Here is a 27,693-nt window from a genome sequence, read left to right as displayed (position 1 = left end):
CTCTGTAAGTTTGTTTCTGCTCAACCAGCACCCTCATTATTCTATCTTTAGGATAGATTTGATATCTATAGGACAAAAATCCCGATACTCTTATTCAGAATTTTCCTGGCTTTTTGAAACATTATTGAATTATAATTTACATAAAATAGATTTGCCCTTTTTAGGTATATAGTTTTATGAGTTTTGATGAATAGTTGATAGCCACCAGCAGAGTAATGACATAGCAGATTTTTATCACCACAGAAAGTTCTCTCTTGCTACTCAGTGCTCTCCCATCATCTCTAATCCAAGGGTGATCTGTTTTCTGTCTCAGTAGTTTTGCCTTTTTTAGAATGTCATATAAGTTGAATCATACACTAGCTTTTTCGGTCTAGCTTTTTTCACTTGTTATATTGCTTTTGAGATCCATCAGTACAGTTGCATGAATCAGTTCATTTATTTTTATTTCTGAGTAGTAATTCCTTTTGTGGAGATAGCACAATTTGTTGCTACAAGTTGATGGACATTTGGATTGTTTCTAGTATTTTGAAGATTGTGGGTAAGCCTGCCCTAAACATTCACCTAGAAATATTGTAGTGGGTGGCCGGGCACGGTGGCTCACACCTGTAATCCCAGCACTTTGGGAGGCTGAGGCGGGCCAATCATGAGGTCAGGAGATTGAGACCATCCTGGCTAACATGGTGAAACCCCGTTTCTACTAAAAATACAAAAAAGTTAGCTGGGCATGGTGGCAGGCGCCTGTAGTCCCAGCTACTCGGGAGGCTGAGGCAGGAGAATGGTGTGAATCTGGGAGGTGGAGCTTGCAGTGAGCTGAGATGGCACCACTGCACTCCAGCCTGGGTGACAGAGTGAGACTCCATCTCAAAAAAAAAAAAAAAATCTTGTAGTGGGCTGGATGTGGTGACTCATGCTTGTAATCCCAGTACTTTGGGAGGCTGAGATGGGCAGATCACCTGAGGTCAGGAGTTTAAGACCAGCCTGACCAACACAGTGAAACCCCATCTCTACTAAAAATACAAAAATTAGTCAGGTGTGGTGGCATGTGCCTGTAATCCCAGCTACTTGGGAGGCTGAGGCATGAGAATTGCTTGAACCTGGGAGGCAGAGGTTGCAGTGAGCTGAGATTGCACCACTGCACTCCAACCTGGGCAACAGAGTAAGACTCTGTCTCAAAAAAAAAAAAAAAAAAAAAAAAAAAAGGTTAGAGTGGATATATGTTTTCATTTTTCTTGGGCAAATACCTAGCAGTGGGATTTTTTTTTTTGTGTGTGTGTGACAGAGTCTCACTCTGTCACCCAGGCTGGAGTGTAGTGGTGTGATCTCGGCTAGGTGATTCTTGTGCCTCAGCCTCCCAAGTAGCTGGGATTACAGATGCCCGCCACCACACTCGGGTAATTTTTTAAAAATTTTAGTCGAGATGGGGGCCTCACCTTGTTGGCCAGGAAGGTCTCGAACTCCTGGCCTCAAGTGATTCACCTGCCGTAGCCTCTTAAAGTGCTGGAATTACAGGCATGAGACACTGTGCCTGGTCCTAGCAGTGGAATTGTTGGGCTGTTAAGTGTAAGTGGCCTGTTAAGTGTGTTTAAGTTCGTAAGAAACTGCTGAACTGTTTTCCAAAGTTGTTATATTTTTCATTTCTGCCAACTGTTTTTTCCTTATTCAGACCTCCCCTCAAGAAAGACTTCTAACTCGATATTGCCAGTTTAAAAATCTTCAGCCATTCTAGTAGTTGCATAGTAGTAGTTCATTGTGGGTTTAATTTGCATTACCCTAATGAATAGTGATGTTGAGCATCTTTTCATGTACTTATTTTCTATATATATCTCTTTGATGAGTTGTGTGTTCAAAGTGTCTGTTATTGGGTTGTTTTCTTATTATCAAATTGTGAAAGTTGTTTACGTATTCTGGGTAGAAGTCCTTTATCAGATACACGTTTTGCAAATGTTTTCTACCATTCTCTGTCTTTTCTTTCCCTTAATACTGTCTTTCACAGTTTTTCACAGCAGAAATTTATAAATTAATGAAGCCCACTTTATACTTTTATTTCTTTTATGGTTTGCATCTTTTGTTTCTTAACTTCGAGAGCTTTTCCTAACCCTAGATCACGGGATTTTCTCTTAGATTTTCTCTAGGCATTTTATAGGTTTAGGTTTCACATTTAGGTCCGCAGTGCATTTTGAAAACTTCCGTCTGTAAGGTTTGCGTCAAGATTCCCTTTGTCTTTTTCTCTTTGTTTTTTTTTTTTGTTTGTTTGTTTTTTTTTTTTTGACACAGTCTCTCACTTTTGTCACCCAGGCTGCAGGAGTGTAGTGGTGCGATCATGGCTCACTGCAGCCTTGAACTCTTGGGCTCAGATGATCCTCCCGCCTCAGCTGTCTGGCTCCTTTTTTTTTTCCCCCATTTTTATTAACTTGAGAATTATTCTGTAAAGTTCTTCTACCCACTGTCACGCTCTAGATATTTTCATTAAATTTATTGATTAAATTAGGAGGAAATTATAGTCATGACAGAATTATCTTTGTACTTAAAAGCTGCATGTGTATCTTCATCCTTTTTTTTTTTTTTTTTTTTTTTTGTGGGACGGTGTCTTGCTCTGTCACCCAGGCTGGAGTGCAGTGGCTCAATCTTGGCTCACTGCAATCTCCGCCTCCTGTGTTCAAGCGATTTTCCTGCCTCAACCTCCCGAGTAGCTGGGATTACAGGCATGCGCCACCACGCCTGGCTATTTTTTGTATTTTTAGTAGAGATGGGGTTTCACCATGTTGACCAGGCTAGTCTTGAACTTCTGACTTCAGGTGATCCGCTTGCCTCGGCCTCCCGAAGTGCTGAGATTACAGGCATGAGGCATGAGGCATGAGCCACTGTGCCTGGCCTATCTGTTCTTATATTCTTTTTTTTTTTTTTCAAAGGAGACAGGGTCTTGCTGTTGCCCAGGCTGGAATGCAGTGGCATGATCATAGCTCATTGCAGTCTGGAACTGCTGGCCTTAAGCTATCTTCCCATCTTAGCCTCTTGAGTAGCTAGGACTACAGGTGAGCGACACCACTCCCAGCTGTTTTTTATTTTATTTTTTGTAGAGATAGTCTTGCCATGTTGCCTGGCCTCAAGGAATCCTGTCTCCTTGACCTCCCAAAGTTGGAATTACAGGCGTCAGCCACTGTGCCTGGCCATAGTCTTATATTATTTTATATCGCCTTAGAGATTTTTATTGGTATTTAATACAGATTGTAAGTTTTCTTCTAGCATTTTTATTTTTATGATTGGGAGTTTTTCCTAGTATATTTTTGTGAGATTATTACTAGTATATAAAAAAGACTTTGGTTTTTCTACATATAATTGATAATTGGATATATAATTTTATAACAGTGAGAAGCTATACAATTGTAATCAGAAACAGAATGAATTATAGTAAAATAACTTTGTGGTACTTCAAGCATTGTTTTTGTCTTTGAAATCTGAGATTAGCAGAGATAAACATTTTTGGTTCTTAGATGCTGTGGCAAAGTGTTAAGAAAAATGGCAAAATCGATAAATACAATCTCTGCCTCCAAGTAGCTTAAACAATATAGCAGGATACTTATAATATATACTGCAGTAAGTTAAATACCATAAGTAGAAAGTTGTGGTGTGGGAGTGAGGGCAGGCAGATACTAAGGCAGTTAAGAAAGGGACAAGGTGCCGGGTGTGGCTGCTCACACCTGTAATCTGAGCCCTTTGGGAGGCTGAGGTGGGCGGATCACCTGAGGTCAGGAGTTCAAGACCAGCCTGGCCAACATGGTGAAACCCTGTCTCTACTAAAAAATACAAAAATTAGCTGGGCGTGGTGGTGTGTGCCTGTAATCTCAGCTACTTGGGAGGCTGAGGCAGGAGAATCGCTGGAACCTGGGAGGTGGAGGCTGCAGTGAGCCGAGATGACACCACTGCACTCCAGTCGGGGCGACAGAGCGAGACTGTGTCTCAGAAAAGAAAGGGAGAAGAGATGTAGGAGAGGAGATATTTGAGAGAAACTTTGAAAGGGCGGTATGGTAGGATTTCAACAAAGAGATAAAGGAGTTGTGGGGAGAGAGAACATTATATGAACTAATATTCATGGCAACTAGATAGGAAAAGCGAGCTCTACAATGTCACAGAAGTTACGGGAGGAAATAATTTCAAGGCGTTTGATTCTGTTTATAGCTCTGACGTTATATATTAAGCATTTTTTTCTTTTAGCCCTTCACTCCTTGATTTTAATATATCAGTGTATTTTGTTTTATGTTTTTTGAGACTGAGTCTCACTGTTGCCTAGGCTGGTAGGCACTGGTGCAATCACGGCTTCAATTTCTGGGCTCAGTTGATCCTCCCACCTCAGTCTCCTGAGTAACTGGGACTACAGGTGCACGACCATGCCTGGCTAATTTTTTGTATTTTTTATAGAGATGAGGTTTTATCATGTTTGCCAGGCTGGTCTCAAACTCCTGGGTTCAAGCAATCTGCCTGCCCCGGCCTCTCAGAGTGCTAGGATTATAGGTGTGAGCCACCACACCTGGTGCATCAGTGTATTTTGTAAGACAATTTTCTACTTTAACATTTTTCTAGAGTCAGTGCATGTCTTGTATATACTTAAACAAAACAACTTTTTCATTATCTATAATAAGACTTTGTGAAGGCTGAATTATCTCTTAATGCATAACAAACTGCCCTAAAATTTTGTGGTTTGAAACAATAACCATTTTATTATATCAGATGATTTTGTGAATCACAAATTCTGGCATGATTGGCTGGGTGATTTCCTCTGCTTCATGCAGTGTTGACTGGAGTTGCTCATTGGTGTTGAGTTGGTGGCTGGTCTGGTATGGAAGGTCCAAGATGACTTTACTCACGTGCCTATTGCTGTGTTATGGATGGCTAGATACTGAACTGAGTGAACCCTTCTCTTTCTCCAAGTTGTTTCAGGACCATTCCACATGGTCTGTTAATTAGGAAGTTGGATTTCTTACGTGGCAGCTCAGGACTTCAGGAGTCTTGACACCCAGAGACATAGGTGGAAACAGCAAGTCTTCTTATGACTTAGCCTTGGAAGTCTGAACCAATTTCTCACTGCACATATATTAGGGCACATAATTTTATGTGTGTTTTGGAAAATTTCACTTGGAGCACATTCCAATTGAATTAAGATTGATAAAGCATCTGTAGGTGTGTATCTAATGATGTTAGCTAAATATACAACTTTAAAAAAATGTAGAACTTTAATTGGTTGTGTGAAAAAGTGTTAACTAAGAGTATATAACAAATACAACAAGAGTCTGGTTCCCATAGTTATATATGCCCATACGTATTATTATCATTAAGAACTATGTATATGGTTTACCGTTTGCATTACAGAGTATAATTTAAATTGTAATAAATAATGTAATTGTATAATGTGGACTTAGAGGTCTAAGAATGCCCCAGGTTGTATATATGTGAAAGAATCATGTTTGATATAGTAGCTATAGACACACGATTCAGTGACTTAAAGTGATTTAATTCTGTAACCAGATACCACCTACAATGTCTTAGTACTTCATGTCTTGGTTTTATAATATGTTGAGAACAGAATAAATGCTTTTATTTCTGTTCTGGAGACCAATCTTTTCTGATAGTTTAGTGAGGAAAACCTGAGCTAAAATTTTTCACAGGCCACTTTATCATGTTATGCCTGGCATGGTTTTTATGTATATATGTATTTTTTTAAAAAAAACTTTTTTAGAGACAAGGTCTCACTCTGTTGCTCAGGTTGGAGTGCAGTGGTGTGATCATGGCTCACTGCAGCTTGAGACTCCTGGGCTCAAGTGATCCATCTGACTGAGCCTTCTGAGTAGCCAGTACTATAGGTGCGCACCACTATGCCTGGCTAATTATTGTATTTTCCATAGAGAAAGGGTCTCGCCATATTGCCCAGGCTGGCCTCGAACTCCTGGCCTCAAGCCATCCTCCCACCTTGTCCTCCAAAGTGCTGGGATTGCAGGTGTGAGCCACTGTTCCCAGCTGTATGTGTCTTTTTTTATTTTCCTCTTACTCTTTGTGTGTTCTTGTGACTATTGTTATTGTAGTATTTTTGTCACTCTTTGTTACTGGGTGCTTTTGTAATAAAATTCTATTTATATTTAATAATAATAGCTATATTTGTCCAGTGCTTAAAATTAGGTATTGTGCATAGTGTTGGAAATAATGCATATGTTGCCTTGTTATAAAAATTGTAAAAGACAGACTGGGCGTGGTGGCTCACGCCTATAATCCTAGCACTTTGGGAGGCCAAGGTGGGTGGATCACCTGAGGTTGGGAGTTCAAGACCAGACTGACCAACATGGAGAAACCCCGGGTCCACTAAAAATACAAAATTAGCCGGGTGTGGTGCTGCATGCCCGTAATCCCAGCTACTCGGGAGGCAGAGGCAGGAGAATCGCTTGAACCTGTGAGGCAGAGGTTGCGGTGAGCTGAGATCGTGCCATTGCACTCCAGCCTGGGCAACAAGAGCGAAACTCCGTTAAAAAAAAAATTGTAGAAGACAAGTGTTATTATCTATACAGATAAGACTACTGAGGCACAACACGGTTAAGTAACTTGCTTTGTGTCACTTGATCAGTTATTGGCAGAGCTAGAATTTGAGTTTAATATGTATAAATTACAAAGCCTGAATTATTTCCATTATATCACAATACATTTAGGGTTTTTTTCTTTTTCTTTTTCTTTTTTTTTGAGACAGAGTCTCACTCTGTCACCCAGGCTGGAGTGCAGTGGTGTGATCCTGGCTCACTGCAACATCAGCCTCCCAGGTTCTCATCCCTCAGCCTCCCGAGTAGCTGGAATTACAGGCGTGGGTGACCATGCCTGGTTACATTTTGTATTTTTAGTAGAGATGGGGTTTCACCATTTTGGTCAAATGACCTCAAGTGATCTGCCTGCCTTGGCATCCCAAAGTGCTGGGATTACAGCGGTGAGCCACCGTGCCCAGCCTGCTGCTTTTTTTCTTATGTGGATTTAACAAACACTTATTTATGGCCTGCTTTGTGCTTGGGTGGTGGTGGAAGAAAGGCAGATACAAAGAGGAGAACTTTCTGTTTCTTGCCTTGAGATAATTTTTAATTTAATTGGAGAGATAAATAGCTGCAATGTAAAAGACACTGCTTATTGTTGGTAATTTTGTTTTTTTTTTCTGTGTATTGCTTTTTTATTTGTCGTCTATGATTGCCTTCAAATGCTTATCAATAGTAATTTCTTTCTTTCTACTTAAATCTTTTGCCCCCTGGAAACTTCATTCACATTAAGCATCACTTATATGCAAAGCACCATTCTAGGTTCTACAGAAGGTAGCGAAGAAGAGCAAGATATGATAATTGCAAAGGAGCTTAGGAACCAGGAGGGCAGATTGAGCAGTTATACAAAAAATCAGAATTCAAATTATACAAGAGGGAGGAGGAGGATATGATCATTTGTGGTTGTGGGCATCAAGGAGTGCTTTGTGGAAGAAGCTAAATTTTACCGTAGATCTTACAGGATGTGTAGGATTTGGGCAGGTGGAATTGGGATGGGCAGTCGCATTTTAGCTAAGGGATATATTAGTAAAAATATTGGAGTAAGACATTTGAGTAATGATGAATCAAGTAATCTGGAATCTTCTTATATATGTGGGCGAAATCGTTGAAGAAAAGGCTAAAAGAAGGTGAGTCTTAACTGAAGATTCTTGAATGACATATTATGGGAGTTTTCTGTTTTTAGATAGGCAGAGGTAAGCTGGGTTGGTTTGTTCATTCGTTTTAAGCAGAAGAGAGTGTCATGGTAAACTATACATTTAAGGAATTTTTTTTGGTCACTGTGCTTACTTGGTGGAAAGGAAAGAAACTATAGGTATGGAAACCCTTTGTTTCAAAAGCTAGTGAGAATACACTAGGTGGTGACTATGGAAAGGGAAAAAAAGATGGAAATATTTTAACAGAAGTATAAACTGAACTAGTCAAGTGATTTAGTGTTAGGGGAAAATTGAAGAAGGAAATACTATTAGTGTTACTGAAAATTTTTTGTATTTGAATGTTGGATGAGGATGTGCCATTAACATGGAGAATTGGAAGGAGAACTTGAACTTTTTTATATTAGAAAGATGATATTTTGGTGTTAAATATTATGGAGATGAAGATGTGGAGTTTGGCAGAGGGGTTGGGTTGGGAGATTAATTTGGAGATTAGTTTGCCACAGGGTTATAGTTTACATCATGTGAGTGCATTTTTAGAGGCAGTATAGAGAAGAGAGAATGCCTAGGAGAGATCCTTGGTAAATGTGCAGGTTTGGATGGTGGGATTATGAGAATGAGGGAGTAGTCAGGTAGGATAGTACAGTTTCAGTGAAACTTAGGGAGAAATTTTGAGAAGGAATCAATACTGTTATGTTGCAATGAGGTCCATGGAAAAAAGGGCTGAGAAGCCACTGATTTTTTTAGCTTTGATTAGCTGTGTTAGTGAGGGGCTGTGATAAATCACTTCTTTCCAATTTACTGTTTGTGGAGTCCTTTCTCTTCTTTTTACTGTATCCTTCATCTCCTTCAATTTTTATTTTTGTCTATGTAATTGTAATCATTTTGTAATGTAACTGCTTTTCCTTCTGCTTCAAGTTCTGTACATTTCTCTTCTTCTGCCCCTGCTTGTTCTCTCATCCATTTCTAGCCATACATTATTCCTGGAAGGATGTAGGAGAGGGAAGGTGGGGAATGTCATTGTTTTTGCTCAGTTCAGTTGATTTCATGGACTGTGTTATTATGGTGTGAATTATGGCTCATATGGCTCATACTCAGGGCAGGCAAAACTGTGATAGTGTGAAGCCTGTTTGATGTTTGTGCAGCAACAATATATTGTGACTGAAAGCTGTAGTATGAAATTCTAACATTTCTTTCTTTCTTTTTTTTTTTTTTTTTTTGAGACAGAGTTTCACTTTGTTACCCAGGCTGGAGTACAGTGGTGCAATCTCGGCTCATTGCAACCTCCGCCTCCTGGTTCAATCAGTTCTTGTGTCTCAGCCTTCCGAGTAGCTGGGATTACAGGCATGCGCCACCTCGCCTGGCTAATTTTGTATTTTTAGTAGAGATGGGGTTTCACTATGTTGGCCAGGCTGGGCTCAAACTCCTGACCTCAAGTGGTCCACGCGCCTTGGCCTCCCAAAGTGCTGGGATTACAGGTGTGAGCCACTGCGCCCGGCCAACATTTCTTAAGAACTTCCAGTGTGGAAGCAACATTTCTTAAGAACAATTTATGACACTGTAATTTCTTAAAAAAATTAATGAACCTATATAAAGAATTTCCTATACATCAAAATCTGTGGTTGAGTAAAAGTATGGCTTCTTTTTCTTAAAAACGGTTAAACCTAATAAATAATGTATGTGTGTATGCATGTTCAGAATACATATATAATTTATTTTTTAATTCTAATTTTAATTTTTTGAGATAGGGTCTCACTCTTTGCCCAGACTGGAGTGCAGTGGCATGATCACAGCTCACTGCAGCCGTGACCTGCTGGGTTTAAGTGATCCTCCCACCTCAGCCTCCCAAGTAGCTGGGACTGCAGGCATGTACCACCATGCCCAGTTAATTTAAAAAAATTTTTTTTGGCTGGGCGCGGTGGCTCACACCTGTAATCCTAGCACTTTGGGAGGCCGAGGTGGGAGGATCACGAGGTTAGGAGTTCAAGACCAGCCTGGCCAGCATGGTGAAACCCAGTGTCTACTAAAAATACAAAAATTAGCTGGACATGGTGGTGCGTGCCTGTAATCCCAGCTACTCGGGAGGCCGAGGCAAGAGAACCGCTTTAACCTGGGAGGCGGAGGTTGCAGGGAGCCAAGATCACGCAACTGCACTCCAGCCTGGGACACAAGAGTGAAACTGTCTCAAAAAAAAAAATTTTTTTTTTTTTTTTTTTTAATAGGGACAGGGTCTCTCTGTGTTGCCCAGGCTGGTCTTGAATTTCTGGGCTCAAGCTATCCTCTCACCTTGGCCTCCCAAAGTGCTAGGATTACAGGCATGAATGAGCCTTTGTGCCAGCTTATAATTATTTCTAATTTTCTCCTTTTTTTCTCCTCTTGATTAACTATAACATAATATTGAGATAATGTATATCAAGTGAGGTAGAACAGCACTTGAACAGTTTTAATGGAGGGAGACCTTTGGAAAAATTTTTTTAATGTGTTTATGTGAGTAAATATTATGTTATATATTCAGTGTTTTACTTTGAAATTTTTTTTTTTTTGTATCTTCTTCTCATATACTGAGTGATTCTAAATCTTTTTAAAAAAGTATGTATCTGAACATAATTATTAATTCTTTCGGGAAGGAGAGTTAGGCTACCAACTCGATTGTACAAATGATACATAATATACGAATCCCTTTCTTTTTCTTTTTTCTTTTCTTTTTTTTTTTTTTGATAGTCTCACTCTGTTGTCCAGGCAGGTGTACACTGGCGCGCTCTTGGTTCACTGCAACCTCTGCCTCCTGGGTTCAAGTGATTTTCCTGCCTCAGCCTCCTGAGTAGCTGGGATTACAGACATGCATCACCATGCCCAGCTAATTTTTGTATTTTTAGTAGAGATGGGGTTTCACCATGTTGGCCAGGCTGGTCTTGAACTCCCGTCTTCAGGTGATCCACCTGCCTTGGCCTCACAAAGTGCTGGGATTACAGACATGGGCCATTGCGCCCAGCCATGAATCCCTTTCTATTGTAGAAGTTTCAAATAATTTAGGAAGTAAATGAAATAAAAACCAGAAGTTCCTTGTCTTTCTTCCCTAGGGGTAAGCCCCCTATTTTATTTCTTTTTCTTTTTTTTTTTTTTTTTTTTGAGAGGAGTTTCGCTCTTGTGACCCAAGCCGGAGTGCAGTGGTGCAATCTCGGTTTACTGCAACCTCTGCCTCCCGGGTCCAATCGGTTCTCCTGCCTCAACCTCCCGAGTAGCTGGGATTATGGGCACACACCACCATACCTGGCTAATTTTTTGTATTTTTAGTACAAACAGGGTTTCACCATGTTGGCCAGGCTGGTCTTGAACTCCTCACCTCCGGTGATCCACCCACCTTGGCCTCCCAAAGTGCTGGGGTTACAGGCATGAGCCACTGCGCCCAGCCATGAATCCCTTTCTGTTGTAGAAGTTTCAAATAATTTAGGAAGTAAATGAAATAAAAACCAGAAGTTCTTTTTCTTTCTTCCCTAGGGATAAGCCCCCCACATTTTTTTTTTTTTTTTTTGAGACGGAATTTTGCTCTTGTGGCCCAAGCTGGAGTGCAGTGTTGCGATCTCTGCCCACTGCAACCTCTGCCTCCTGGGTCCAATCAATTCTCCTGCCTCAGCCTCCCAAGTAGCTGGGATTACAGGGATGCATCACCATGCCCAGCTTATTCTGTATTTTTAGTAGAGACAGGGTTTATAGGCATGCATCACCATGCATGGCTAATTTTTTGTATTTTTAGTATGAACGGGGTTTCACCATGTTTGCTAGGCTGGTCTCGAACTCCTGACCTCAGGTGATCCGCCTGCCTCGGCCTCCCAAAGTGCTGGGATTACAGGCATGAGCTATGATGCCCGGCCAGGGGTAAGCCCTTTTAAGTGTTCTGTGCATTTACATATGTACATATGTAAATACACACACACAGAAGAGATTATATCGTTTACTATTTTATTTTATTTTATTTTTTGAGATGGAGTTTTGCCCTTGTTGCCCAGGCTGGAGTGCAATGGCGTGATCTTGGGTTACTGCACCCTCCGCCTCCTGGGTTCAAGCAGTTCTCCTGCCTCAGCCTCCCAAGTAGCTGGGATTACAGGCATGCGCCACCATGCCCAGCTTATTTTGTATTTTTAGTAGAGACCAGGTTTCTCCATGTTGGTCAGGTTGGTCTCGAACTCCCGACCTCAAGTGATCCGCCTGCCTCCCAAAGTGCTGGGATTACAAGCATGAGCCACTGCGCCTGGCCAAGATTATCTAGTTTATTTTTAAAAACCTAAATATACTATATATATGCCTTTTTCTGTAACCTGCTTTTTTTTAGTTAACAGTGTGTCTTGTAGTGCCTCTGTTATATATTGTTAAATTTATACACACATACATATACATGTGTATCTGTCTGTATTTCTAATTAACCAAGTTTTGCCTTTATAAGTTTTTTAGTAAGCATTTCATTTCAGAGTAGTTGTAGATTTACAGAAAAGTTGCAAAGGTAGTACAGAATTCCCATACACCATTATTAACACCTCACATTTTTTTAGCACGTTTATCATAGTTAAGAAACAGTAGTGATGCATTATTATTAACTAAAGTCCATACTTTATTCAGAATTTCCTTAGTATTTTGTCTTGTGTCCTTTTTCTGTTCAAGGATCCCATCCAGGATGCTGTATTACATTTAATCATCATGTCTCCTTAGACTCCTTTTGGCTGAGACAGTATCTCAGACTTCCATCGCTTTTAATGACCTTGATTGATTGAGGTGTACCAGTTAGGTATTTTGTGGAATGTCTCCCAACTGGGATTTGTCTGATGTTGTTCTCATGATTAGACTGGAGTTTAGGGTTTTGGGGAGGAAGACAATAACTGTAAATTTTAAAAACAAAATTTAATTAAAAAATATTGAAAAATTTATAGTAAGAAGTGTCCCTAGCTTTCCCCATTCATTTCGTGTTCCTCAGCTCGTTTAGTATCCCATTTGCTTTTTTTCTTTTTGAGACGGAGCATTATTCTGTGGCCCAGGCTGGAGTGCAGTGGCGCGATCTAGGCTCACCGCAACTTCCGCCTCTCGGGTTCAAGCGATTCTTTTGCCTCAGCTTCCCTAGTAGCTGGGACTACGGGCGCGTGCCACCACACCCAGCTAATTTTTTTTTTTTTTTTTTTTTTTTTTTTGAGACAGAGTCTCGCTCTCGTTGCTCAGGCTGGAGTGCAGTGGTGCGATCTCGGCTCACTGCAACCTCCGCATTCCTGGGTTCAAGTGATTCTCCCGCCTTGACCTCCCAAAATGCTGGGATTACAGGTGTGAGTCACTGTGCCCGGCCTAATTTTTGTATTTGTAATAGAGATGGGGTTTCACCATGTTGGCCAGGATGGTCTCAATCTCTTGACCTCGTGATCCACCTGCCTTGGCCTCCCAAAGTGCTGGGATTACAGGTGTGAGCCACCATGCCTGGCCATCATCTGCCCTTTTTTTTTTTTTTTTTGAGATGGAGTTTCGCTCTTGTTGCCCAGGCAGTGCAGTGGCGCTCTCTCGGCTCACTGCAACCTCCGCCTCCTGGGTTCAAGTGATTCTCCTGCCTCAGCCTCCAGAGTAGCTGGGATTACACACATGTGCCACCACGCCCAGCTAGTTTTATATTTTTAGTAGAGACGGGGTTTCTCCGTGTTGGTGAGGCTGGTCTCGAACTCCCGACCTCAGGTGATCTGTCTGTCTCGGCCTCCTGAAGTGCTGGGATTACAGGTGTGAGCCACCACGCCCGGCCTCCCGTCTGCTTTTAATTCAAATTTCTGAATAAAATGCTCATACTACTTTTTTTTAGTTAGTTTTAGACATATAGTGCATTCTTGTTATATTAGATAAGAATTGTCACTTTTATTATTTACTTATTTTTATTTTTAGTATTTTTTTCAAGACATACTCGCTTGTCACCCAGGTTAGAGTGCAGTGGCTCGGTTAGTAGCAGGGACTACAGGCCTGTCCCACCATACTCAGCTAATTAAAAAACAATTTTTTTTTTTTTCTGTAGAGACAAGGCCTCACTTTCTTCCCCAGGCTGGTCTTGCCCTCCTGGCATCAAGTAAACCTCCTGCCTCAGCCTCCCAGAGTGTTTGGATTACAAGTGTAAGCCACTGAGCCTGGCCAGAATGACCACTTTTATAACCTAGCTTCTTTCCTTTTTAATAATTCCACATACCTTAGTTAAAACAATAGTCAGTGCTTATAATGACTCTGCAAATGCTGTTTAATGCAGATCAGGGAGAGATCCTTTTTATATGGCTTTCTTCATTTTTGTGTGGTTAAAAATTGCCTCTTTTTTTCATTTACTTATGTATCCATTGCTTCATTTTCTCTCTGTTCTCTGTGTTCTGTGATAAGAGAAAATTTGCCAGTACTCCTTTGTTTCTGGAGGTCTTGTTTTTAAGAGCTCCATTCTTGTACTTCAGCCTGAACTAGTTATCCACTGAGCCATCTGCACAGTGTTTATTTTAATACATTCTCATCTGCTCTTTTATGCTGGGTCCTCCGATCTCACATTGTCTTCCTTTGTTTACTACTTCTTAATTTACTTGAGCACACCCTCAAATAACTTCCTGTGACAGCATGCATGTGTGGTAATTTTTTAAAAATTTTTGCTTGTCTGAATATGCCTTCCTGCATACTTGATTGATAGTTTGGCAGATTATAAAATTGTAGGTTAAAAATTATTTTCATTCGCAATTTTGAAGGCATTGCTGTATTGCTTTTTAGCATCTGTGTACTGTTACTGTTGAAGAGTTCATTTCCATAGTTACCCGATCTTTTATGTGACCTGTTTATTTTTTATTTTCCTCTAGAGGGTTTTAGGATCTTTTATTTATCCCAGTGTACTGAAATTTCATAATTGTGTGTGTAGTGTGTGTGTGAGGAGGGGACCACGGTGGTGGATTCCATTCTTTGTACTCATCCCTTATGAAATCTTCATTCGGGAGACTGATCTTTTTTGGGAAAATTTATTGTATTATTTATTTGATATTTTTCTTCCCTTTAAAATTCTGAATTCCCCCCCTCCCCGAGATTTCAGTTAATTTGATATAGGATCTCCTGAATAGATCCTTTTAGGTCACCTTATTTTGCTGTTTTCTGCTTTGTTTGCCTTTTGTTCAGCTGTTTGGGAGATTATCTCGCCTTTATATTGTAACGTTTTAATTAAGTTTTTCAGTTTTGCTATTGTATTTTTAATTTTCCATATGTCCTTTCTAAATGTAATTCTGTTTAAGCGTTTTAGGAAAGAACAGCCAGCATGTTTTTAGATACATCCTTTGCCTTACCTGGGGTGCCTGAGTCTTGAAGTCTATTTAGTTTCTTCAAAAATGGAAGTTCAGTGTTTTCCTTAAGGGATGAGAGTGAAATAATCTCAACTATTTGGTGTGGGTGAAGTGGGAAGTTTGACTTTTCTTTTTATAAACTTTTAATCAGTTTTCCTTAAGATAGCTGTATGTGTATATATACATATGTGCAAATACATATATGCATAGATGTATATGTACATATGTGTATATACATGTATTCATACACATGTATATATGATAGTCTTGGGATACTTTTACAGATTTTGACTCTTTAAACATTAATGGCTTCATAATTTTTCATTGTATGAGTATACGCAACTTTAATCAATTCTCCATAATTAAAATTTAAGTTATTACAGATGTGATGGCTCACATCTGTAATTCCAGCACTTTGGGAGGCGGAGGTGGACAGAGTTCGAGACCAGTCAGGGCAACACGGTGAAACCCCATCTCTACAAAAAATATAAAAAACTAGCCTGGCATGGTGGCATGTGCCTGTGGTTCCAGCTACTTGGGAAACTGAGGTGGGAGGATCACTTGAGTTGGGCAAGTCAAGACTGCACTGAGCCATGTTCGTGCCACTGTACTGCAGCCTGGGCAACAGAGTGAGACCCTGTTTCAAAAAAAAAAAAATTTTTTTTTAAGTTATTTACAGTTACTCACTATTGTAAATAATGGGGGATGAGGACCCTTGTATAGCTAGCTGTACAGTTGGCCCTCTTCATCCGTGGATTCTGCATCTGTGTATTCAACCAACCATCCATCAAAAGTATTTGGAAAAAAGCAGTGAAAAATAACAATACAACTATAAAAATGATATAAAGTAAACAATACAGTCTGACAACTATTTACATAGTATTTACATTATATTAGGTATTATAAGTAATCTAGAGATGAATTAAAGTATGGGAGAATGTGCATAGGTTATATATGCAAATACTGCGTAATTTTATATAAGCTACTTGAGCATCCACAAATTTTGGTACATGGATTTAGGTATTTATGGGGGTGTCCTGGAACTAATCCCCCATGAATGATGGACAACTGTATTTGTGCAGGTTTGCCTCCTTTTTATTAAATTCTAGCAGTGGAATTATGGAATCAAAGGATTGATCTGTTTTAAAGTTTGTTCTACATATTGTTAAATTGTCCTCCATAAGACTGTCTTTACACTCATTGTGTAGAAGTGTCTATTTCACTTTACCTTTGCCAGCATTCGTTATTCTTTTTTTTTTTTTTTAAATAGTCAATTTGATAAGTGAAAAATGGTTTCCTACTGTTCTAATTTGTATCTCTTTGAATACTGGTAAGGTTGAACTTTTTTCCATTTTTTTTTAACATTAACATTCTTTGAAACTTGCTGTTTCATATCCTTTGTTTCTTTTTTTATTTTGCTATTTTTAAAATTTAATTTTTAAAGTTTTTTTGATATTGTAAGAGCTTTTTTTTTTTTTTTCCTAAAACAAAGCTCTACAGATGGTGAAGATGTGGAGAAAGGGAACCCTTGTACACTATTAGTAGGAATGTAAGTTAGTACAGCTCCTATGAAAAACAATATAGCGATTCCTCAGAAAATTAAAAATAGAACTACCGTGTGATCCAGCAATCCTACTGCTGAGTATATACCCAAAAGAAAGGAAATTACTATGCTCCCATGTTCATTACAGCATTATTCACAATAGCCAAGATACGGAGTGAAGCTAAGTTTCCATCAAGAGATATATGGATAAAGAAAATGTTGATATATATACACTGTGGATGTATTATTCAGCCTTAAGAAAGAAGGAAATCCACCAAGCAGGAACCCACATCCAAGAACAGAGCACTTTGCTCCTCCCTCAGAATGAATGGAGACCAGAAATCAGATGTTTATGCCCAAGAAAAGCAGGAATTCATTCAGCACTTCTCCCGGATTGTCAGGGTGCTGACTGAGAATGAGATGGGGCACCCAGAGACAGGAGTGCTATTGCCCGACTCGAGGAGATCCTGGAGTACAGTGCCATTGGAGGCAAGTATCACCAGGGTTTAATGGTGCTGGTATCATTCCAGGAGCTGGTGGAGCCGGGGAAACAGGATGCTGATAGTCTTGAGTGGGCCCTGACTGTGAGCTGGTATGTGGAACTACTGCAAACTTTCTTCCTGGTGTCAGATGACAGCATGGATTCATCCTCATTCACCTGCCAGGGGCAGATCGGCTGGTATCAGAAGCCAGGCATAGATTTGGATGCCATCAGTGATGCTGTGCTTCTGTAAGCATGTATCTACCGCTTGCTGTATCTACCACAATTTCAGTTAGGAGAAATAAGTTCAATAGAGATACATGCTCTATTGCCTGGAGCAGTCCTATTACCTGAACCTGATCAAGCTCTTCTTGCAGAGTTTCTGTCAGACTGAGATTGGGCAGACTCTGGACCTCATCACAGCCCTCCCAGAGCAGGGTGGATCTTGGCAGATTCACTGAAAAGAGGTACAAATCTATTGTCAACTACGGTCGATTCCTGTAGCTGCAGCCGTGTATATGGTGGGCATTGGTGGCAAGAAGGAACACACCAATGCCAGGAAGACCTGCTGGAGATGGGAGAGTTCTTTCAGATTCGAGATGATTACTTTGACCTCTTTGGGGACCCCAGTGTGACTGGCAGAGTTGGCACTGACATCCAGGACAACAAATGCAGCTGGCTGGTGGTTCAGTGTCTGCAACAGGCCACTCCAGAACAGTTATCAGATCCTGCAGGAGAATTACGGGAGAAGGAGGCCAAGAAGGTGGACCCGGTGAAGGCACTGTATGAGGAGCTGGATCTGCCAGCTGTGTTCTTGCAGTCTGAGGAAGACAGAGCCACCTTATGGGTCTCATGTGGCAGTACGCGGTGCCCCTGCCCCCCAGCTATCTTCCAGGGGCTAGCACACAAAATCTATGAGCGGAAGAAGTGGCCTGTAGACTGCAAGGGCGGGGAGAGGAGGCTCTCAATAAATTAATGTGTGACCTTAAAAAAAAAAAAAACAAAAAAAAAACAAAAGAAATCTTGTCATTTCATTTGCAACAACATGGGTGAATCTGGAGGATATTGTACTAAATGAAATAAGCCAGACACAGAAAGACAAATGCCTTATGATCTCATTTATATGTGAGATATAAATGATTCGGACTCACAGAAAAAGTGTAAAATGGTGGTTACCAGATGCTGGGGGATTGGGGAGATGTTCAAAGGATACACAATTTCAGTTAGGAGAAATAAGTTCAAGAGATCTATTGTATATCATGGTGACTACAGGTAATACGTTGTAGATGTGAAAATTGCTAAGTAGATTTTAAGTGTTCTCACCACATACAAAAAGATAAGTATGTGAAGTAACACATATATTTGTTAAATAGCTTGATTTAACCATTTTACAATGTATTCATACATCAAAACATCATGTACACCATAAATATATACAATTTGTATTTGTAAGTTTAAAAAAAAAGAGCTCTACTTAAGAAGGAAATTAGCCCATTATCTTTTGGGGAAAATTGTTTGTCCTATACTTACACCTGGAAAAATTGGGGATCCTTAATGTTAGGGAGGAGTAGTTTCATTCAGTCATAGAACTTACTGTACAAAATGACTAGTCCAGTTAGATAAGGGGACACAATTTGAGAAACTATTTGTGGAAGACTTTAAGGACTAAGAATTTCCTTCTCTGGTGTAGTATGGCAAAGGGAAAAGAAGGAAGGATTAACAAAGATGAACCAAGAGCACCTTACGCAAGAGAAAGTCATTGATTTACTGTAGAAAATAATGCAGTAATTTCTCACTTTATCACAGAACCTATTTCATGCATGAAACAAGCATTTATTGAAATAAAGCCTTCTCTACTCTCATGGAGTTTATGTGGGTGGGGAGGATGATGGTAAGACAGATGTCTTAACCTGAATACAGTGTGAAATTTCCTGAAATACAGATAGATAACATGATTACTAAACAGTATAGTACTAATGGACCTTGTTTAGTTTCTTAGCACAGAAAAAATAAGAATGGTCCTTTAGGTGATTGCCAAAAGTTAGAGCTGTCACCTCTCTTTCCTGTAGTGATAAATGACATCTGAGAATTAAAAGATAGAATAAAATGAAATGAGACTCAACAACAAATTTTTAGTTTTGAGTAATTTTTAAAAATTTTTTCTATTTTTGAGGTCATCAATGTGAGAATGATGAGGGTTAAAATTTTTGTCATAATGAAGATATATTTTAGGAAGCAAGGAAGTATGTAGTACCTTTTAAAAAGTCATGAGAATAGTTAAAAAATGGCAATCTTCTGTTATCTGGCAGGTAATTCTGAAGATTCCAGATAAATGGATTGTTGACATATTTATTCTAGTTTTTCTTTTAGAGATAGGGTTTTGCTCTGTCACCCAGGCAGAAGTGCCATGACACTGTCATAGCTCACTGCAGCCCCCTGAGTAGCTAGAACTACAGGTATGTACCACCATGCCTGAGTAATTTTTTTTTTAAGGTTTTTGTAGAGACAGTATCTTGCCATGTTTCTCAGGCTCATTTTTTGATATTTATTTTAGAGATAGGGTCTTACTCTATCACCCAGTCTGGAATGTAATGGCATGGCTATAGCTCACTGCAGCCTCGAATTCCTGGGGTCAAGTCATCCTCCCATTGGGTTTATTTTTATGTTTTTAGAGATGGGGTCTTACTCTGTCGGCCAAGCTAGAATTGCAGTGCAGGGTTCATAGCTCGCTTCATCCTTGAACTCGTGGACTCAGGGGATCCACCTGGGTAGTTTGGACTGTAGGCATGTGCCATCATGCCCAACTAATTAAAAAACAAAAAAAACAACTTTTTTTTTTTTTTTTTTTTTTTAAGAGATGCAGATGTCATTATGTTGCCCAGGCTGTTCTCAAACTCCTGGCCTCAAGTAATTCTCATACATCAGTCTCCTGAGTAGCTGGGATTACATGTGTGTGAGCCTGGCTCTTGTAACTGTATTTTGTACCTATTAATCAACCTGTCTTCATCCTTCCCTTCTTCCTGCCCTTCCTAGCCTCTGGTAACCACTAATCAACTCTTTACCTTCATTAGATCCACTTTTTAAGTTCTCACATATGAGCGAGAACATGCAGAATTTCTGTACCTGCTTTATTTCATTTAACATAGTGACCTCCAATTCCATCCACATTGCTGCAAATGATGAGATTTCCTTCTCTTTTTAGGCTGAATAATATTCCATTGTGTATATGTACCATATTTTTTTATCCATTCATTCGTTGATGAAACCTTAGGTTGATTCTCTATCTTGGCTATTGTAAATGGTACAGTAAACATGGAAGTGCAGATATCTCTTTGATATACTGATTTCCTTTATTTTGGGTATATTCTCAGCAGTAGGATTGCTGGATCATATGGTAGTTCTATTTTTAATTTTTTGAGGAACCTTCATACTGTTTTCTATATTGGTTGTACTAGTTTGCATTTCCACGAATAGTGTACAGGTGTGTTCTCCTTTTTCTGCATCCTTGCCAGCATCTTTTTTTTTTGTCTTTTTGATAAAAGCCATTCTAACTTGGGTCAGACGATATCTCATGGTTTTAATTTGCATTTTCCTGATGATTAGTGATGTTGATTCTTTTTTCATGTACCTGTTGGCCATTTGTATGTTTTTTGAAAAATGCCTTATTTAGATCATTTGCTGCCCCCCACCCCCCTTTTTTTGAGATAGGGTCTCTCTCTGTCACCCAGGCTGGAGTGCAGTGATGTGATCATGGCTCACTGCAGCTCCGACTTGCCAGGCTCAAGTGATCCCCCTCCCTCAGCCTCTCAGGTAACTGGGACTACAGGTGCACGCCACCATGCCTGGCTAATTTTTTCTTTTCTTTCTTTCTTTCTTTTTTTTTTTTTGAGATGGGATTTCACCATGTCACTCAGGCTGGAGTGCAGTGGTGCCATCTCGGCTCACTGTAACCTATACCTCTGGGGCTCGGGTGGTCCTCCCACCTCAGCCTACCGAGTGGCTGGGACTACAGGCATGTACCACCTGGCCTGGCTAATTTTTGTATTTTTTTTGTAGAGATGGGAGTCTCGCTACGTTGCCGGGCTGGTCTTGAACTCCTGGGCTCAAGCGTTCCACTCGTCTTGGCCTCCCAACAATTTGTGTCTTTTAATTGGATAGTTTAGTGTATTTTTATTCATTATTTTTATCAATAGATAAGGACTTGTTTTCTGGTTGTTTTCCTCTCTTCTTCCTGTTTTCTTTTTGTGTTTAAATGATTTTTCTCTAGTAGTATGTTTTAATTCATTGCCTTTTTTTTAGAGGGTATCTATGATAAGTTTTTGCTTTGTGGTTACTGTGGGGCTTGCAAAAACATCTTCTAGAAATAACAAGGCTTTTTTGTTTGTTTTTGTTTTTTTGAGATGGAGTTTCTCTCTTGTTGCCCATACTGGAGTACAGTGGTGTGATCTCGGCTCGCCGCAACCTCCGCTTCCTGAGTTCAAGTGATTCTCCTGCCTCAGCCTCCTGAGTAGCTGGGATTACAGGCATGCGCCACCACGCCTGGCTAATTTTGTATTTTTAGTAGATATGGGGTTTCTCCATGTTGGTTAGGCTGGTCTGGAGCTCCTGACCTCAGGTGATCCGCCCATCTCAGCCTCCCAAAGTGCTAGGATTACAGGCGTGAGCCACCATGCCCGACCACAAGTTATTTTAAACAGATGTCAACTGAACATCTGTTTAGTTCTAAACAGATGTTTAGAAACATTTCTTTCTTTTGATCAGTAAGAAACCAAGGAAAAACTTAAACCAAAAAAAAACCTCTTTACATCAGTTTCCATCACATTTTGACTTTTTCTTCTCTTAATGTCGATCTTTTCATATTTCCAATCTCTTAACAGGTTGCCGTGTCATGGTTATTTCTGATAGATTTATCTTTTTTTTTTTTTTTTTTTTTTTTTGAGATGGAGTCTCACCTACTCTGTTGCCTGGGCTGGAGTGCAGTGGTGTGATCTCTGCTCACTGCAACCTCCGTCTCCTGGGTTCAAGCGATTCTCCTGCCTCACTCAGCCTCCCAAGTAGCTGGGATTACAGGCATGCGTCACCGTGCCCTGCTAGTTTTTGTATTTTTAGTAAAGATGGGGTTTCGCCATGTTGGCCAGGATGGTCTGGAACTCCTGACCTCAAGCAGTCCGCCCACTTCCACCTTCCCAAGTGCTGGGGTTACAGGCGTAAGCTACTGTGCCCAGCCAATTTACCTATTATACTTCATGCCAGAAATATGAGTGGATTATACACCACAGTTACAGTGTTAAGAGTATTTTGAATTTATGTACTTTTACCCATGAGTTTTGTACCTTCAAATTTTTTTCTATGTTAGTACCCCTTTGTTTCAGATTGAAGAGCTTCTGAATATGTTGTCCTACTTCCTCCATGTATAGTTGCTGAGAAGTTTATTGTCAGGCTAATTGGAGCTCTTTATATGATATTTGCTTCTTTTCACTTACTGCTTTTTAAAATCCTATCTTTGTCCTTTTTCTCTGAGAATTTGATATGCCTTGGGGTAGTCTTATTTTGGTTGAATATGTTTGGTGATCTCTGACCTTCCTGTGTCTGGACACGTATCTTTCTCCGGGGTTGGAAGGTTTTCTGGGATTATGTTCTATTTTTTTTCCAGAAAAATTTAACAGATTTCTTTATAATTATTATAAAGTTGAACTGCTGAAACTTGTTCACTGAAACATTTTGACTTGCATTAATGCTTTACATCCCTGCATTTGTATTAAAAATTCACACACAAATGAAAATGTAAAAACTGCCAATACGTGATTTCTGTCACCTGTTTTTCCATTCACAATCATATACTTAGGCACCTTTTGACCCCATGGGGGAAAAAAAAATCTAACGTTCAGAACTACCAATAACAGGAAGAAGATAATTTTTTTTTTTTTTGGAAGAATGGAATGTTTCCCATCATACTGGATTCTCAAGCATATTCTCCACTAATATGGTTTGGCTCTGTGTCCCCACCCAAATCTCATCTTGAATTGTAATCCACACCTGTTGAGGGAGGGACCTGGTGGGAGGTGATTGGATCATGGGGGCAGTTTTCCCCCATGCTGTTCTTGAGGTAGTGAGTGAATTCTCATGAAATCTGATGGTTTAAAAGTGTCTGGCAGTTCCCCCCTCACTCTCTCTCTCCTCCCACCTTGTGAAGAAAGTGCTTGCTTCTCCTCCTTCCCCCATGATAGTAGGTTTCCTGAGGCCTTTCAAGCCATGCAGAACTGTGAGTCAATTAAACCTTTTTTCTATCTCAGGTAGTTCTTTATAGCAGTGTGAAAAAGGATAATACATCCACGTATTAGCGGTGTGCTAGCTGGATGTCTTTTGGCATAATTTTTTTTTTTTTTTTGAGACGGAATTTTGCTCTTGTTGCCCAAGCCGGAGTGCAATGGTGTGAGCGCAGCTCAATGCAACCTCCAACTCCCATGTTCAAGCGATTCTCCTGCCTCAGCCTCCTGAGTAGCAGGGATTACAGGCACGTGCCACCATGCCTGGCTAATTTTTTGTATTTTTAGTAGAAACAGGGTTTCACCATGTTTGCCAGGCTGGTCTCGAACTCCTGACCTCAGATGATCTGCCTGCCTTGGCCTCCCAAAGTGTTGGGATTACAGGCGTGAGCCACCACGCCCAGCCCTTTTGGCATAATTGTTACACGTTTTGCATGGATAGCATACAGGTTGGTGTCTTCAAAAATGGCCAACCAGTTAAGCCTCACTTGCCTCCTGCAAAGCACCAATAACTGCAATCTGGAAGCATAGATGTGTTTTAAAGCCCTGAGCAATTTGTTGCACCAGACGCTGGAAGGGAAGTTTGCGAGTCAGTGATTCAGTGGACTTCTGATAACCTGTAATTTCATGGAATACCAGGCCTGTGATGATGTGTCTCTACCCTTCCAGTAGAGGGCACACTCTTGTGAGCGGCCTCCTGGCTGCTTTACCACACGATTTGTGGGCAGTCAGTTTTGTAGGAACTATGGTATAGAGACCTCCTTACTTACCCACCTTCTCGTTAGGCTGGAGCTCAGTGAACTGGAGGTGGTGCTGGCCTTAGAGAGTGACAGTGGCGTGGCGGTGGCTGCAAACACAATTGAAAAGGATTATTTTTTAAAACAAGCTTACTGCCTCTTCTTTCTCCACTTCTGGAAACTACTCTTAACGTTTATTTTGAGGTTATTCACTATATCTTGTAGTCATGCTTTGCTCCTTTTCATTCTTTTTTCTTTTTTCTCTTTTGTGTATTTTCAAATAATTCATCTTTGAGTTCACTGATTCTTCTGCTTCATCCTTTCTACTGTTGAGAGCCTATAAGTGCATTTTTCATTGCAGCAAATGTATTTCTCAGTTCCAGGATTCTTTTTGATTTTTTTCATTATTTCAGTGTCTTTGTGAAATTTCTCTGATAAATTCCTAAATTGCTTTTCTGTGTTATCTCGGAGTTGTCTGAGTTTCCTTAAAACTGCTATTTTGAAGTTTTGATCTGAGAGCTCACATGTCACTGTTTTGTTAGGATTGGTCACTGGCTCCTTGATTTGTCTGTCTGTGGAGGTGATGGCTGCCTGTTTGCTTTTGTGTCTTGTGGTCTTATGTCTGTGGCTTTACATTGAAGGATTAGTTATGTATTCTGATCTTCAATATCTGGCGTCTCGCTGGTTTTGGTCCTTACAGAGTATATTTGCTTAGTGGTTTTGTGCGGTTGCCTGTCGAATCCCCTTAATTCCATATTGCTGCCTCCTTTTGAGCACTAGATGGCGCAGTAAGCCCAAGTTTGCCTCATTTGGGGCAAACGTTCAGAGGACTGCCTATCCCCAATGGCGGGGTGGGGGCGCCGCGGGCGGTGGGGCGGGGTGGCGGGGGTTGGTCCTAAAGAGGATATTCCGGCTGTGTGCCAGGGCTGGCTACAGGTTCACGCCCAGAAGACCCGTGGAGCTTGCCTCCAATGGTGTGGCGCTGCTCAACAGCCACCCTGATTTGGCATCATTTTTGGCTGAGATAAACAGCAGAGTTTCCTGGGCTGTCTCTAGCTGCCTTCAGGGCTTTTTCTCCCTACAGGCACTTGCAGTGCTTCTTGTGGATTAAGGCAGGAATGGTTTTCCTGCAGAAGAACCCAAGATGGTGAAGAAGCTGGCTGTCTGCCTCATTCTTACTTTTTCTAATGTAAAACTTTTAGTCTTGGGGGATTTTTCGATGGGGTGCCTCGCATATTTGGGGAGGGGAATCACAGAAGTCGGTTTCTCTTACCATCTGTTTGGAGTTTTAAATTTCCCTGTGACCCTGGAGATTATCTGTACCTCAGGTTTGAGTTCTGGGGTATTGCTAACGGTAGTCTTGATCCTGGATATTTGTTTTTGGTTTTCTGTGGGGAAGAGTGAACCAGATGGCTTCTGCTCTGCCATTTGATGATGCCACTGTCCTTATTTGTTTATTTTTTAACATATTGAAAATATTCTGCTGGCTTATGGCTGCTGAGAAGTCAGTAGACTCTTGCTGTAGTCTGTTTTTTCCTTCCGCTTCTTTTATAGTCTTCTCTTTGTCTTTAGCTGTTTTGCAGCTTCCATTGTGGTGTTTTTATGTGTGGAATTCTTTTTATTTATTCCATATAAGAGTTATTAGCTTTCTTGAATCTGATTTTCTGCCCTAATTTTGAGGTCTGTATGGCTGCAGTTGGAAGGAGGTGGTGAACAAGAATTTCTCCAAGGTTTCTGGGGGACCCATAGCTGCAAGGTCAGAACAGAAGTGAAGGCAGTGTCCACTACTGACTCACCTTGGGAGCCCTCATGACTTTAATAATAGTGGAGACTAGTGAATTTTATTGAAACCAGATGAGATTATTTTGTTACTAAGAACTGGTGTTCCAAAGTGGTAGTTACAGTAAGAATCAACTGGCATTTGTTGACTGTAAGATTCTTAGTGCAGTATTATTATTCATCTTTATTTCCTGAATCTGTACATGCTTAATAGAAGTATATTGGGTGAATGAGATACATATTACACTGAAGCATATGTGGCTTATACTGCTAAATCATAAGTTCACCATATTTCTGAAGATCCCATTTGTATTTTGTTTAAAATTATTTTAGGCTGGGCGCAGTGGCTCACCACTGTAATCCCAGCACTTTGGGAGGCTGAGGATAGGTGGAGTGTTTGAGCACAGGAGTTTGAGACTAGCCTGGGCAACATAGTGAGACCCTGTCTGTACAGAAAATTAAAAAATGAGCTGAGTGTGATGGTGTACACCTGTGGTCCCAGCTACTTGAGGGGCTTAGGTAGGAGGATTGCTTGAGCCTGGGAAGTCAAGGCTGCAGTGAGCTGTGGTCATGCCACTGCACTCCATCCCATGTGACAGAGCAAAACTCTGTCTCAAAAAAACAATTATTTTAGTAAGTTTCTTTTTATATCTTAACCTTTATGTGTGGGCTAAACACATACTTTATATGTGTTTAAAAAGTATGTGTTTAGCCCATGTTCATTTTTCCACATATATGATTTCTTTTTTGTTCTGGGTTGATAGTAACTTAGTCATATATTCCTTCTTTCTTCTGTTCTTAGATTCCTTTGGCTGTTTGGATTTAAACTGTATCATAGGTCTATTTGCATCTGTTTTTCCCACTCCCCTTTGTATTTACTTATTTATGCCTTAAAAAGTTGACCTCATGTTTTAGAGCAGCTTTAGGTTCATAGCAAAATTGAGCAGAAGCTACAGACTTCTCATATACCCTCTCCCCCGACACATGCATAGCCTTCCCCATTATTAACGTCCCCTATCAGAGTGGTACATTTGTTCCAACTGATGAACCTACATTAACACATCGTTACCACCCAAAGTCTATCGTTTACATTAGGAGTCACTCTTGGTGTTATAAGTTTTCATGGGTTTGGACAAACGTATAATGACATGTATCCACCATGCACCACAGAGTATTTTAATTGTCTTAAAAATCCTTTGTGCTCTGCATATTCATCCCTCCTCCCTACTATACCCTGGCAACCACTGATCTTTTTATTTAAAGTCTCCATAGTTTTGCCTTTTCCACAGTGTCATATGGTTAGAAGCATACGTTATGTAGCCTTTTCACACTGCTTCTTTTACTTAGTATGCATTTACATTTCCTCCATGTCTTTGCATGGCTTGATAGCTCACTTCTTTTTAGAGCTGAAGAATATTCCATTGTCTGAATGTGCTACCTAAAGGACATCATGGTTGTTCCCAAGTTTTGCCAATTATGAGTAAACCTGCTGTAAATGTTGTGGTACAGATTTTTGTGTAGACATGAGTTTTCAGCTCCTTTAGATAAATACCATAGACTGTGATTGCTGGAACATATGATAAGAGTGTATTTAGTTTTGTAATAAACTGCTAAACAGCCTTCCAGAGTGGCTGTACCATTTTACATTCCCACCAGCAGCAGATGAGAGTTCCTGTTGCTCTGTATTTTTGTCAGCATTTGGTGTTGTCAGTGTTCTGGATTTTGGTCATTCTAATAGGTGTGTAGTGGTATCTCATTTTTGTTTTTATTTGTGTTTCCTTGATGACATCAGGTGTGGAGCATCTTGTCCTATGCTTATTTGCTATCTGTGTATCTTCTTTGGTGAGGTGTCTCTTAAGGTCTTTAGTT

The 27,693-nt window shown here is 40.3% G+C and overlaps 1 protein-coding gene and 1 pseudogene across 1 annotated transcript in view; both read left to right on the top strand.

Annotated features, from left to right (window-relative positions):
- RSBN1L (round spermatid basic protein 1 like) overlaps positions 1-27,693 on the top strand; it is a 93,491-nt gene that overhangs the window by 17,610 nt on the left and 48,188 nt on the right. The window lies entirely within an intron of this gene.
- Positions 16,834-23,038, top strand: LOC129040092 (farnesyl pyrophosphate synthase-like; annotated as a pseudogene).

Source organism: Pongo pygmaeus, chromosome 6 (genome assembly GCF_028885625.2).
Source record: "Pongo pygmaeus isolate AG05252 chromosome 6, NHGRI_mPonPyg2-v2.0_pri, whole genome shotgun sequence".
Taxonomy (NCBI): Eukaryota; Metazoa; Chordata; class Mammalia; order Primates; family Hominidae; genus Pongo; species Pongo pygmaeus.
This window is presented reverse-complemented; position numbering and strand designations above follow the sequence as displayed.